Here is a 12,319-nt window from a genome sequence, read left to right on the forward strand (position 1 = left end):
AAAACATTGGGATCTATTGAATCTACTAAAATCTATTGGTTATCAATCATTAGTATGCAAAAGGACCACAATTGCATTTGCATTGCATTCAGATTTATTTTACTAATAATGATAGTGTTAATGTCAATGGGGCCAAAACAAGAAGGAAAATGCCTGCCCACTTGACTTGAGTGAGCTTCAGCACAATCTGACCCTGTCACATTAGAAAAGATTTTTTCAGCCTGTACAGTCTTTTCATATTCCAGATCAGTGGTTCCTAAAGGGTGGGATTCAGAGTCAGAAGATCACAATACTCCCTTGTAACTTGTCACTCTGTTAAGATAAATGCAGTTGTCACTCTGTTAAGATAAATGCTACCTTTTATAAGTTGCAGTTACTGTTCACTTTTCTCCACACTCCTTATATTGCTGCTTTGACCTAGTCTGAGTCATTCCCTGCACGGGAAACATTTCTTCCTGTGGGCATACATTATGACTGGGGTTGTGTACTGTTAAAAAGGGATAATGCGTCCTCTGACTCCTCAGTGAAATGCTTCTGCCTGGAATTAGGATGCACACACAGTGAAGACAAAAGTCAGCAGGACTTTGTTAGATTCCCCTGCTATAGGTAGACGACAAGTGGAAAAGTACTTTTTAAATGGCAATGAATACCATGCCTGTGCTTGGGGACAGGCAGGCACAAGCTGGGAGTATGAGGCAGGAACAGGGGGTGTCCAAAGGCTCTGCTGCCTCTGTGTGCAGAGGCCTTGAGAAGGCACCAAACGAGAAGAACTTTGTTCCTCCACCTTTGAATTGTGAGAAATAAGAACGGATTGCTTTCTTGCTCTGCTCTACTAGCAAGACCATAAGAACTTCCATATGGACCAGGCCAAAGGCTAGCCCAGCAGCCTGTTTCTGATGGTCATCAACAGTTTCAAAAATGTCTCCAAATCTGGGCATGCAGAAGTGCCATCTTTGCCAAAATGAGCATCTGGCCATCAGTAAATTAAGTATTTGCTACTCATAAGCTGCCTTTATATGGGTGTCTAACAGACCAGGGGCATATCCATTGATTTTGTGGCTACATTTTAAAGTCCATTAAAAAAAAATATTTTAGCAATGAATATCCCATTTTAATTAGGCACTATAAATTCTCGTGCTTTGATAAATTAGATTGTTACATGCATAACCACCCTCTGAAGACATGTCTGAGTATCTATATTCAAAGTATCATTACTTGTATATTCTGAGACAGGATACATGCTGGCTGCTGGAGATGACAGAAAAAAAAATCACAGCTCATTAAAATACACAAATCTTATTTGAATTATTTTTTTTTCTGTCCATTCTTCCTACCCCATTCTGTCCATTCTTCCTACCCTACAATTTAGGAATTTTTAAAAATTTCTTGCTATGACTTTCAATCTATTTATAAACTTTGCATTTATATGTGGTACAGCTTTTTGTGTCTCAGGAGCATTCTGACTTCTCTTTCTCTAACAATGCCTTTAGAATGAGCACCATGAGAAAGCACTGTATGATAGCTTTGTTGTGCTTTCCATATAGCTCCAAGGCCCGAGTTTGAAACCTAGGAGTGAATTTTAGCAACTAAACCACAAGAAAATCCACCAGTGCTTCAGTATGCTTTTGTAATACAAAGCCACATATTTGAACACCAGTTTTGGGTGTTTCCGCATCTTGTCCAACAACTTGTAATGATTACTGTGAAATACTGATGAAATCACATATTTTTTCACCCAGTCTGAGACTTTCACCAGCTTGGTCAAAAACTGGAATTGCTTTTCTTTTGAAATTTTTAATATTTTTTATCTATATACACACCCAATTGTACAGAGATTATAGTGTAACATGTGGGCAAAAAGAGATACCCTTAAAACACCTGCCAAGATTCACAATACCCAAAAAATGACATATTCCTTTGAGTCTCACAGAGGGATGCTGCTGGGGCTTGCTGCATTTCATGGCTGAAACCCTTTCAAGTACATATTCTCTCTGGCTTTCAATGACTTTCTACATGCAGAGAAATCAGCCCAGGCTCATTGCTGTAGGAATACAAAAGGGGCAGGAAATGCGGCTGTCTTTCTCTGACCACTTGGAATTAAGATACTCTGCATCATGGTGAAAGACATAAGCCAGCAGGACTTTGTTAGTCTGGCTGCCTTAATCAGAAAAAAAAAACTGGTGAGCTGAAGATGTCCAGATGGGTTTATAAAGAAAAAAAATAACAGACTGTGTTCTTTACCCCCATGACAAGAAATAATTCCATGTTGGTGATGCTTCCACAACATACCACCTCTGCTGCCACCAGGGCAGGTTGCACAGCAAAGAGCCTCTCATGGTCATGAGCAAAGGTGAGTCCATGAATTCAGCAGGAGGTCTGCATGTAGCTCAAAAAGGGGAATAGTGCTGCAGAATAAGAAGATGTCTACAGGAAAGAGGACTCAACTCAGCCAGCAAAGTTGGTTGGTGCCAGCACATAGACAACACGGTCAGGGAAAACTTCAGGTAATGGTTTGTATTGGCAAGGAGCTGAGCTTCAGCACTGGGGTCCATTCTGATAGGGACGCACACATATCAAATTGTCTTGTGTTGACAGATCTATCACTTTGTTGAGTGACTTGTGCCAACTACATAGGAAAAGTCAAGCTGATCAGAGAGTGTTTGTCATTCTATAGTGAGTGTTTCATCTTGGTGGAAAAGAGGGTGCAATTACTATCAGATAATTCAAAAGTGACAGATATACCGAGGTGAAGTTGGGTGTTGAGGTTATGTTTCCAAGTCAGCAAAAAGTCATCAGATTGTTTTTTAAGAAGCATTTTCTCAAGAGTTTTAGTAAAGAGAGAGTTATGAGTTCCAGTTCTGCTGCAAGTAATTGTGGTAATGACTGTGAGCTCCAAATCAGATACCTTTCCACAGTGCCCACAGTTACTTGTATGCCTCCATCAGCCTTGGAGCAGCGAGGCCCTCTGCTTTCCTCACTCTGCACATGGAAGAGTCTGTGAAGGAAATCTGTCTTTCCAGTTGTGGTAAAGTTTCAACAGATTTTTTCACAAACCCTCATTTTTGCACAGCTTAAAGTTCATGTTCAGTAGAAGACAGGGGAAGCTCAGTGAGGCTTCCCTCTTGTGCTGCTGCCTGGAGGGGGCTGGAAGCCACTTGCCAGTGCAGCAGATGAGCACTTGCAGACAGTGCTTTAATGTGGATATTGATGTAGAATGATACTGAACTCAAATGCTATTCCCTTTAATAAAGTCTCAACAGGGAAACCTAGAAATGTTCTCGGTGGATCCGTTCTTCAGGGGTGGTCCCAATGCTTTTGCCAAAGGTGTAGAGGGAGGGTGGGTAGCCCTTTGGTAAGCCATGCTCCGTTCAATCAGAAAGATTAAGAGTAACCCAGCTTAGCCTGACAATTTGGGTTATTCTCTATGTAAAGCTGATGCAGGAACCCACTTGTATTGATTATTCTAACTCTGAACAGACTGTGCAGATCCTAGTCCAAATATTAATTTTTTAGGCTTAAATGTTTAAATGACATAGGTTTGCATATTAAATTTGTCATTATTTACCTTCTCAAAATTTGACTCCCTAAACAGCACTGAGTGTTTTTGGAGCTTTAGGAGGATAAAGATATAGAAAAGATGTATTAGGCTTTTCTTTTGCTACACTGTATGCCTTCATTTTCCCCCTTGGTTTTGGATTTTCAATACACAGAAAGACTATTTTGGGCAAAAGTTGGCACTATAAGTGTGCATCAGGTTACTGCTGCTAACAAGCACTTGTCTCTTTGATCTGAGGTAAAGCAGGGACTGGATGCCCTCGGATCATTGCAGTTGTCATGATAAATTTACTTTGTTCCTTGGTGGTAGATGTACCCTAGGGTTTGACATTGAGGGCTGGAGACATCAAGAGGAAGAGATGGCCTGGTGCCTGAGACAGCACTGTGTTCATGTACCTCCCCCCTAGCTGTACAGATGTTTGAAGTTCACTGGTGTATCTCCTTGTCCTGGCAACACACATCAGTTTTCTGTGGGCAGACGTTTTCTATGGGCAGACATTTCCACCTGACTGCCTAATGTCCTGACATGAACAAATGTTGGGCTGTTTGGCAGGATCCATAAACCAGATGTTACCTCAACTCCTTACTGTTCAGGGTGTTGTCTGTTAGGTGTGCTTGTGAGGGATGTCACCCCTGTAGGGTACAGAATCAGGCAGAAGCCAGTTATTAAACTGTGAGCTGGAGAAATGGGGGTTGCGTCCTACTGCTCTCCCCTGTTGCATCTTTGGCCACTTGTTTTCCCATGGCAAAGTCAGAGTGATCTTTCATAACGTGCTGTCTTCAAAAGAGCAGTGTCTCTTTGGCTGTAGTTGAACTGCAATCTAACTTTTCTCACAAGTAATGTCTTCTTTCAAAGAATGTTTGTTATGATATAAAGTCATATTACTCTCTGCTGTGCTGCTGTTAAGAAGATGTGAGGTGGAGGAGTGTCTTCTGCAACCAGACAACCAGAGGATTTGGGAAAAGGTAGGTGTGTGTTTTTTTTTTTTTTTTTTTTTTTTTTTAATTTCCCATTCTTCCCTGCTGAGGCCTGCTATAAAAAAATAAAATAAATTGTTACTGCTGTACTTTAATGCTTCAGAAATGTTTTCTGTAACTATTAACTATTTCAGGGTAAGTCACTTTTTTAAAAACTTGCAGTAGTAAGCAACTGCAATTCCCATGTCTGTGTTACTGCTGGTCCTTAGTCTTATGTAGTGTAATATGTTGCAAGGAATATGCAATGAATTATGAACCTAATTTTTCAAGGTTTGTCTTTAGAAACATGAGCTTATTTTAAATCTGCACAACTTCATCAGGTCTTTATACTATCTCTGAGTGCTGTAGATTTAACTTTTGCTCTCTTTGCATGCCAGCAAAGTTTACTCTTTCTATTTTTAACATTTAATTTTTCATCTATTTTAGAAATATGTCAACAGGCAAAATGTACTTAAACATTTCAATGACCACTGGAGCTACTGGATATTATAAGATATATCTGTCACTGCAATAATGAAGGTTTATACTTTCTTATTTTCTAAATACACCTAGCAGTAGTTTGTATGTAATCAATACACATGCATATGAACATACCTATTTATCTCTGTATGAACTTAATGTATCATTCGTATATGATTAAATATAATTTTGTTTCAATAAAAAAACAAATCTGAAGGCACTTCAGATTTTACCAAGATTTATTATTATCCCTGAAAAACAGGAGGAAAAGCAGCTATTTTTCTGCATGGCTTTGATTTCTAAAACTGATGTCCATCTACAATGGGAATGCATGTTATTACACATTCCAAAAAAATAATACATTGAAGAGTCTTATAATTTGGAGATTATTCAGGAAAAATCAATTCTGCAGTTCTTTCAAATATAACTCTTAATCTACAGCTTCGTGTTGCATCTTGGCCATGTGAGCTTAATTATTGTTATATAATAAATAAAAATATTCTTTAATGGGAGTGTAAATGTAAATTACAGGTATTTTGTGGCTTTTTTTGCACAGCTGGAGGAGTTAAAAAGTTCTCATCTGAATGAGAGTGTACGTGTCATGGTATTGTAGAGAAAGAGAAGCCCATGAAGCTACTGGTGTCCTTCATTTGTGCAAGCTCACAAGTTTGGACATGCCTGGCTCTGGCATGTGCACTAGCATGTCCACACACACATACATCTCCTCCCAGACACACCTCTGGCAACATGCAGTCATGACCAGCACTGCCAAAATGCTGCAGCATTACATGAGAGAGCCACATGACCATTTTCTGGTGTGTACAGGGCATGATAGTTAACAAGTGTTTTTGGGACACCCCAGCTGCTCAGGAATGCTAAATTGTAAGTAAGTGCCGTTATTATAATTCTGGAGATCAGCTTACAAAATCAGAATATTTTATTCCAATGTATTATTTTTACTATTTATTTATTACTTGTATTGCCATAGCAACTAGGAGCTCAGCCACACTCAAACCCCCCACTTTGCTAGGAACTGCATAAACAGAAAAAACAGATGAGGAACCCACACTCGCATTAATAAGGTGTTCTTAATTTTAAAAGGTCTCTGAGGTCACGTATGCAGCTGCAGACAAAAGATGTAAAGCAAGTTTCAATATAAAGGATAAATAAAACCACAATCAGACCCTCAGTGATAACTTGCCTGTCTGATAAAACTCCTCAGAGAAATGCTGGCATTATCAGCAGACCTTGAACCATGCCCTTAAGCAAATAAATTCAGGCTCTATCAAGCCAGGAAGGAAGGGCCAACTGAAGACCTCATGCTGCAGCATCTCCACATTTACTGCGTGGATGGCTAGTGGGAACCTCTCTGCTGATCCATCTGAGCACGATCTCCTCACGTGAGGAAAGCTATGCAAAACTCTTTGGTACAGAATTCAGGCTTTAATGAACCTCGGACCTGGAAATATTCCTTTCCCATTATCTTGCTATTGACCTGAGGAAGCCTTCTTGTTTGTTAAGAAGAAAAGTTGTCAACCCTCCATAAGAAACTATCACCCTACAAATCCCAATGGGGACATCACCAAAAGGACCATGATTACACAAAACAATGACCTTAAATTCTACTACATTTCAGAGCATATCGATTCCTGATGTGGCATTCAGTTGTGTAATACAAATGCTAGCCCTGCTAACACTTTGAAACCTTCCTTTACTCTTTTGTGCCCTATAAAGACTTCCATTAACTCCTTCCCTTCTTCACTATCTCTTTATTTTAGTTTCCTATTTATTTTCCTCTCTTTCTTGTTCTTGACCTTTTTTTCTGCAACATGTTACCCTCACAAATTTCTGCCTGAAAGAAGATATGATTTACTATGTCATTTTAATGAAGGGAGTTTGCACAATGCATGTAGTTTTGGGTTATTTCAAAAGAAAGAACACAAACATGTATGTTTGTGTGCTAATTAAACACACTATATTAATGATGAGGCAGCACATGGCCCTCATAACTCTGGCAGCCTTAAGAAGAGTCCTGAGGGAGGCATATTCCTTCAGACTAAATTGCTGTAGGGATCTTTGCAGGGAGGCTCTCCATTTTGTTTCTGAAGGCATTACGCTGGTAGGGGGATGTGCTCTTGCCTAACGTTGACTGCCACTGCCCCTGCCCTTTTTCCTCTCTGTATTAAACAGCTGATAAATCTTCCTGGTCATCCTGTAGATTAGAAGAGAGAACTAAAACTGCAGTGTTTCCACCAGTAAGACTTTGGAAAACAGGAGTGTGTGTGATATTGTTGCAGAAGGGGGATTCAGCTGGCGGGAAGTCCTGCTGTTCGCAGGCGGCCTCACTCATCACCCGGCAGAAGCGGGGAGGCAGGGTCTGGTCTGGTCCACCCTGCGGGAGCCGTGGTGCCTGGCTTTATTTGTGGGCACAGCTGGCCAGAGCCGCAGGCTGCACCCTGGGCTATGGGAGCTGTCAACAGGGTGCTCCTTTGGAAGTTGGAAATGGGCCTAAGCTTTCTATGAAGGCATAGTCAGGGATATTTATTCACTTATTTTTGACAATTATAAATTTATAAGCATCTTGATCTGACTGTCTCATTGGATGGGGGGCTTACAGGAGCAGAGTGGTTTGAAAAGCACAATCTTTTGGATATCATAAGGACAATCCTAGTCTTTGTCTATTCTTTCATATGGAAAAATTATACATAGCAGAAAGAAATAAATTCAATGAAAACCATTTCCATCACAATTGAAGCAGGGAAAACCTCCGAGGTGTGCTCAGTCCCTATTTGGACAAAATGCCTGTTTCTGACTATGAGGCTTTTTAAGCCAGATGCCTAGACAATTTGCTATTAATGGGCAAATGAATGGAGAACCAATTCAGAATTGATGCTAGAAAATGTTCAAGGTCAAATGACAGTATTTAGCTTTCATAATTTTTGTATCTGCATGCATCTACAGATTAAGTAGCTTAAGTACCAAATGCTGTCATTTATTGGTATAAAAGGTTCATGTTCAGATGAGATAAAGGTGCTCTCAAAACTGGACCCTGAACTTTCCCCAGATATGCAGCAGACATTGAAGCCCAGGCAGATGAACAGCACTGATCTGAGAAAGGAGGGATGAGTGAATGGATAGGCTGTGTGCACAGCACAGTTTGGCTCTAATGGGTTGGGATGTAAAGAGCCTTTTTCTTTCAGCTGCCTCATGCATGGTGGCTGCCTGTTGTGAATACTTTTAAGAGGACAGTTCGAAAGAAAGTCTAGGAGGCTCATATACTAGCTGCTTTGGAGAAAATTTTTTGCAAGACTTTTTCTGTTGTAGGCATTGACTCAGCTCTGACTCTGGATAAAAATTGCCTGCTATCTGTACAGAGGTGATGTGTTCAAATATTTGGAGATTGTTTGGAGTAGTCCGCCATAGAGCTCTGCATCTGAGCTGTCTGCTACCAGCACATCTTTGAGCTGCTGTCATATCCACCTTTAGATTTTTAGGGATTCTTCTAATGGATATTTTATGACTGGGTACAGAACAAGGCTGCCAAAGTCAGCCTAGGGGCTCTATGCCTCTGCTTCTGAACTCGGTCTTCACCATTCACTACTGCCTTCTGAGGGGCTGACTCAGAAGTGTTGCCTCTTCCTGCTTTATCCTGCATGAATTAAACTTTTGCTCCCCAGGCCACAGATGAGTAAATTCCCTTCCTTACCAGAAAAGACAGGATAAGTGTCTCTGTTGGTACTTGGGCACATCTTGCTGGCTTCATGCAAAGGATGTTAATTCATCTCTCCTCTGCTTTTGGCCCTGAATGCATGTTCCTGCTAAGTGTGCTGTGGGAACCTGTGTTAAATGTTACTGTCACTTTTAGTATATGAAAGATGATAAATACTGTGGAGACAAGCTGTGAAGAATAAAGACAAGAAGCTGATGTTTGGTGTGAATGAAGAGGGGGAAGGCTGTGAAAAGTGAAATCACATGCTTGGAGCAAAAGGGTAGGAAACTTTTCTTCACCATAATGTTATGAATGGAAATAGGTAGCTATGTTATATTTGACAAATTTGTAGAAGATGATGCTACTTGAGATGGGAGATGGTGAGAGCCTGGAGGAGGGTTTTACGTTATGAATGAGAATAAAAGTGTATAATGTGTAACTGCAAAGTAAAAAGATGGAGTAAGAATTGGGAATTCAGCTAAAGGCTGTGCAAGGCTATGGACCGGAGGAACTGCAGAAGAGGCAAGATAGTGGAATTTCCATAGTGACAAGAAAGGGGAACATGACAGAGGGAAAGATGAAGAGCCTTACTCTGACTGTGCCACTCTTAAGCAGATGGCTGAAACATGGAGCAGGTACATTATTTATTTATTTTGAAGATGAGATTATCTGGAATTTGATTATTTGCATAATTGTCTGTAAATGAATTATCTGGAGACAACATGAAAAGAAACAGATACAGAGTCCAGGTGTAGAAGGCTTCTGTGGAAAACTGGAGGGAAGAATGAGAAAATTCCTTTAAAATGTACATTTGAATGTGGTTAGAGGGAAAAGAGAAGAATCAAGACACAGATGAGTCAAAGTCCATGGAGAGCAGCTTTACAAGAAGAGTCTCGCAAGCAAATTGGAGAGGGTGAAAAGGGGTGTCAGTTCTGGGTTTCGGGAGGAATGATTTGTGAAGCACTTTGGTGAAAATGTATCTTCTTCACTGGAGGGCAAAGAGAAGAAGTTAGGGGAAAAAAAAAAAAAAAGAAGGCTCAAGACTGAGTTTAATTGGAAGAGCTCCAGAATACATTTGCAGACAAAAAAGGTGGGTGGGATGGTTGGTAGGGAGGAGAGTGGAGTCAAAGATAGTTTATTTTTAAAAGAACATTTATATGTGAGGTGGAGCATCTTGAGGAAATTGAGAAATAGAGATACTAAAGAGGGAGTGGAAGAGTGCCAGTGAGATTAAAAGACAAGCTTGAAAGAAGCAGATAAGATGCTTGTCTGCTTAGAATTAATATTGCAGTATATATGTCCTGCATGTTCTGCAGAAGGGAAGGAGTTTTGAAAAACCTGACAATTCTCTTGACAGGGAGAAATGTATGGTTGGGAAGCAGGGAAAAGGAAAAGGAAAAGGAAAAGGAAAAGGAAAAGGAAAAGGAAAAGGAAAAGGAAAAGGAAAAGGAAAAGGAAAAGGAAAAGGAAAAGGAAAAGGAAAAGATGACTGAAGGACTAATAGAGGATGGTGGTAAGACGTCAGCTCAAAAACATGGGATTCAGTTAAGTATAGAAGCATAGAGGGTTTTTTTTTTTTAGTAGGGATGTAGCAGAACTAAGGAACTGAAGGAGAAAGGGAGGAGAGGGGAAAGAATTCCGAGTGGAGGATGTTGCCCAGGCTGGGGAGAGGAGGAAGAGAGGAAACAGGAGGGGGACATACCTTGCAGTGGGAAGGTGGGGAAAAAAAAAAAAGTGTGAGTGGGGAGACACAAGGTCTGGAGAACTTCATGAGCATGTGATAAGAGAGGAGAGAGGGAGCAGGAGTCACTGAAGAGCAGAAGAAAGGGGTATCTGTGCTTGTGATCTGGACACGGGAACAAGGTAAACTGAGGAGACATGTTTAATAGTAATTTGTCAAGGCAGAGAGATAAATCTTCAAAGCTGGCCAGCAAATCAAATGGAAATGCAAAGCTGATTCATGGCAAAAGGAATTAGGTGTACTTTAACCAAGATATGGAGCATAGGCGAGGAAAAATGTTCTGTGATTTTATGACAGCTGGAAAGACAGAGATATGAGTTCAAAATTGTTAGAAAGAGTGTAAAAGATTGTAATTTGGAACATTTATAACTAGGATAGAGTTCTGTAACAAAGTTGTAACTTCTGATACTTCTGATAATGCTGTGGCCATTATAATGCTTGATGACAGAGGCTTGCTTTTTAATGTTAGGATTAATGTTACTCATTATTTTTTTTTGTATTTCCTTTCAAAATTCAAATTGTCCACTCATAGTACATTATTTTCTGTGGGTCCCATTAATATTTTCCCCAGGATTCCATCTCGTTAGTGTGGAGCCTATAGTATACAAATTTATATTTAGAAGATCCTTGGAACTTAAAAATATTAAGCTTACTAAACAATGCATTAACTTAAATAGAGTCAATGAGTAAGAAATTATGAAGTGCTTCGTGCATCAATAGGTACTGTGAGTTAACAGGAAAACATGTACTGAAGAAAACTCTGAATAGAGTTCTTATGAATGCCAGAATAATAGTGATGAAGGTCAACACTGAATCAGCTATATACTTTTGCTTTTAAATTTTTATTTGTAGAATTGCATGTAGAAAAAAAAGCAGAATAAATATGTAGCATCTGAGATACACACATGCACAGCTATATAATCTATATCTGTATCTATATCCTCTATATCTCTCTATCTTTATCTGCACCTATCTATATGCAACCATCTCAAATATAGCTAGTTAGGAGTAGGAGTTACACGATTTCTCAGCAGGTTAGAAATGTTTGCTGTGATCCTGGAAAAGTCTGAAGCACATTCTTATTTTGAATCTTTATTGATCTGATGATGCAGCAGCAACAAATTACTTGCTAAGCCAGGCACTTTATTTATGATGAGTGTCACTGTTATTTTCTAATTAAAAGAGTTTTTTTTCCTCCATTAAAAGAATGAGATTTCACTTCCATTGGAAAGGATGCTCTTAGTAATCTAAAGTTTTCTCATATTCTTGCAATTTCTTTCCAAAACTGTTTTTCATCTTTATTAGAGGTTTATATAAGGTTCCTTATCTTGATGTTTACTCTTCCAGCTTTCCCACAACAGTAGTTAAAACTTTTTGTGGGTGTGATCCTTATTTCTGGAGGGATTGTTTGATAATGCAATATAAGTGCAACTGAGAAATAAATCCCATGTATAGTACTGCTAGCCCCTTCTTCATGGACAGAAAGCTTGGAAAATGTAAAGCATGGTGTCAGATCTGTGAGCTATGATGTCTCTTTTACAATGTTTTTCTTACTCAAAAAATCCTTAATAGCTTTAAACTTTTAGGGAATGTCAGCAGAAACACAAAGAGGTTGAGTCGCTGTAGACTACAGAGTTAGCTGTTGAAAAACTTCTCTGATTTTCAGAGGTATGAAAAGATGATGAACTTGGGCAATGATAGACTGAGCAAACAGCTACATTTATGCCAGGAAATTAAGTGCTGACAGGGAGGGCCCCAGGGCACAGGCACCTGGTTGTCTGTACTGTTATTTCTGCAACAGCCTACGAATGGCACACTTGTGACCCACAGAAAATAACAGCTCTCAGCCAACTCAGAGTGATTCAGGAGCTAGTAAC

The sequence above is a fragment of the Anomalospiza imberbis genome, chromosome 1 (assembly GCF_031753505.1).
Source record: "Anomalospiza imberbis isolate Cuckoo-Finch-1a 21T00152 chromosome 1, ASM3175350v1, whole genome shotgun sequence".
NCBI lineage: Eukaryota > Metazoa > Chordata > Aves > Passeriformes > Viduidae > Anomalospiza > Anomalospiza imberbis.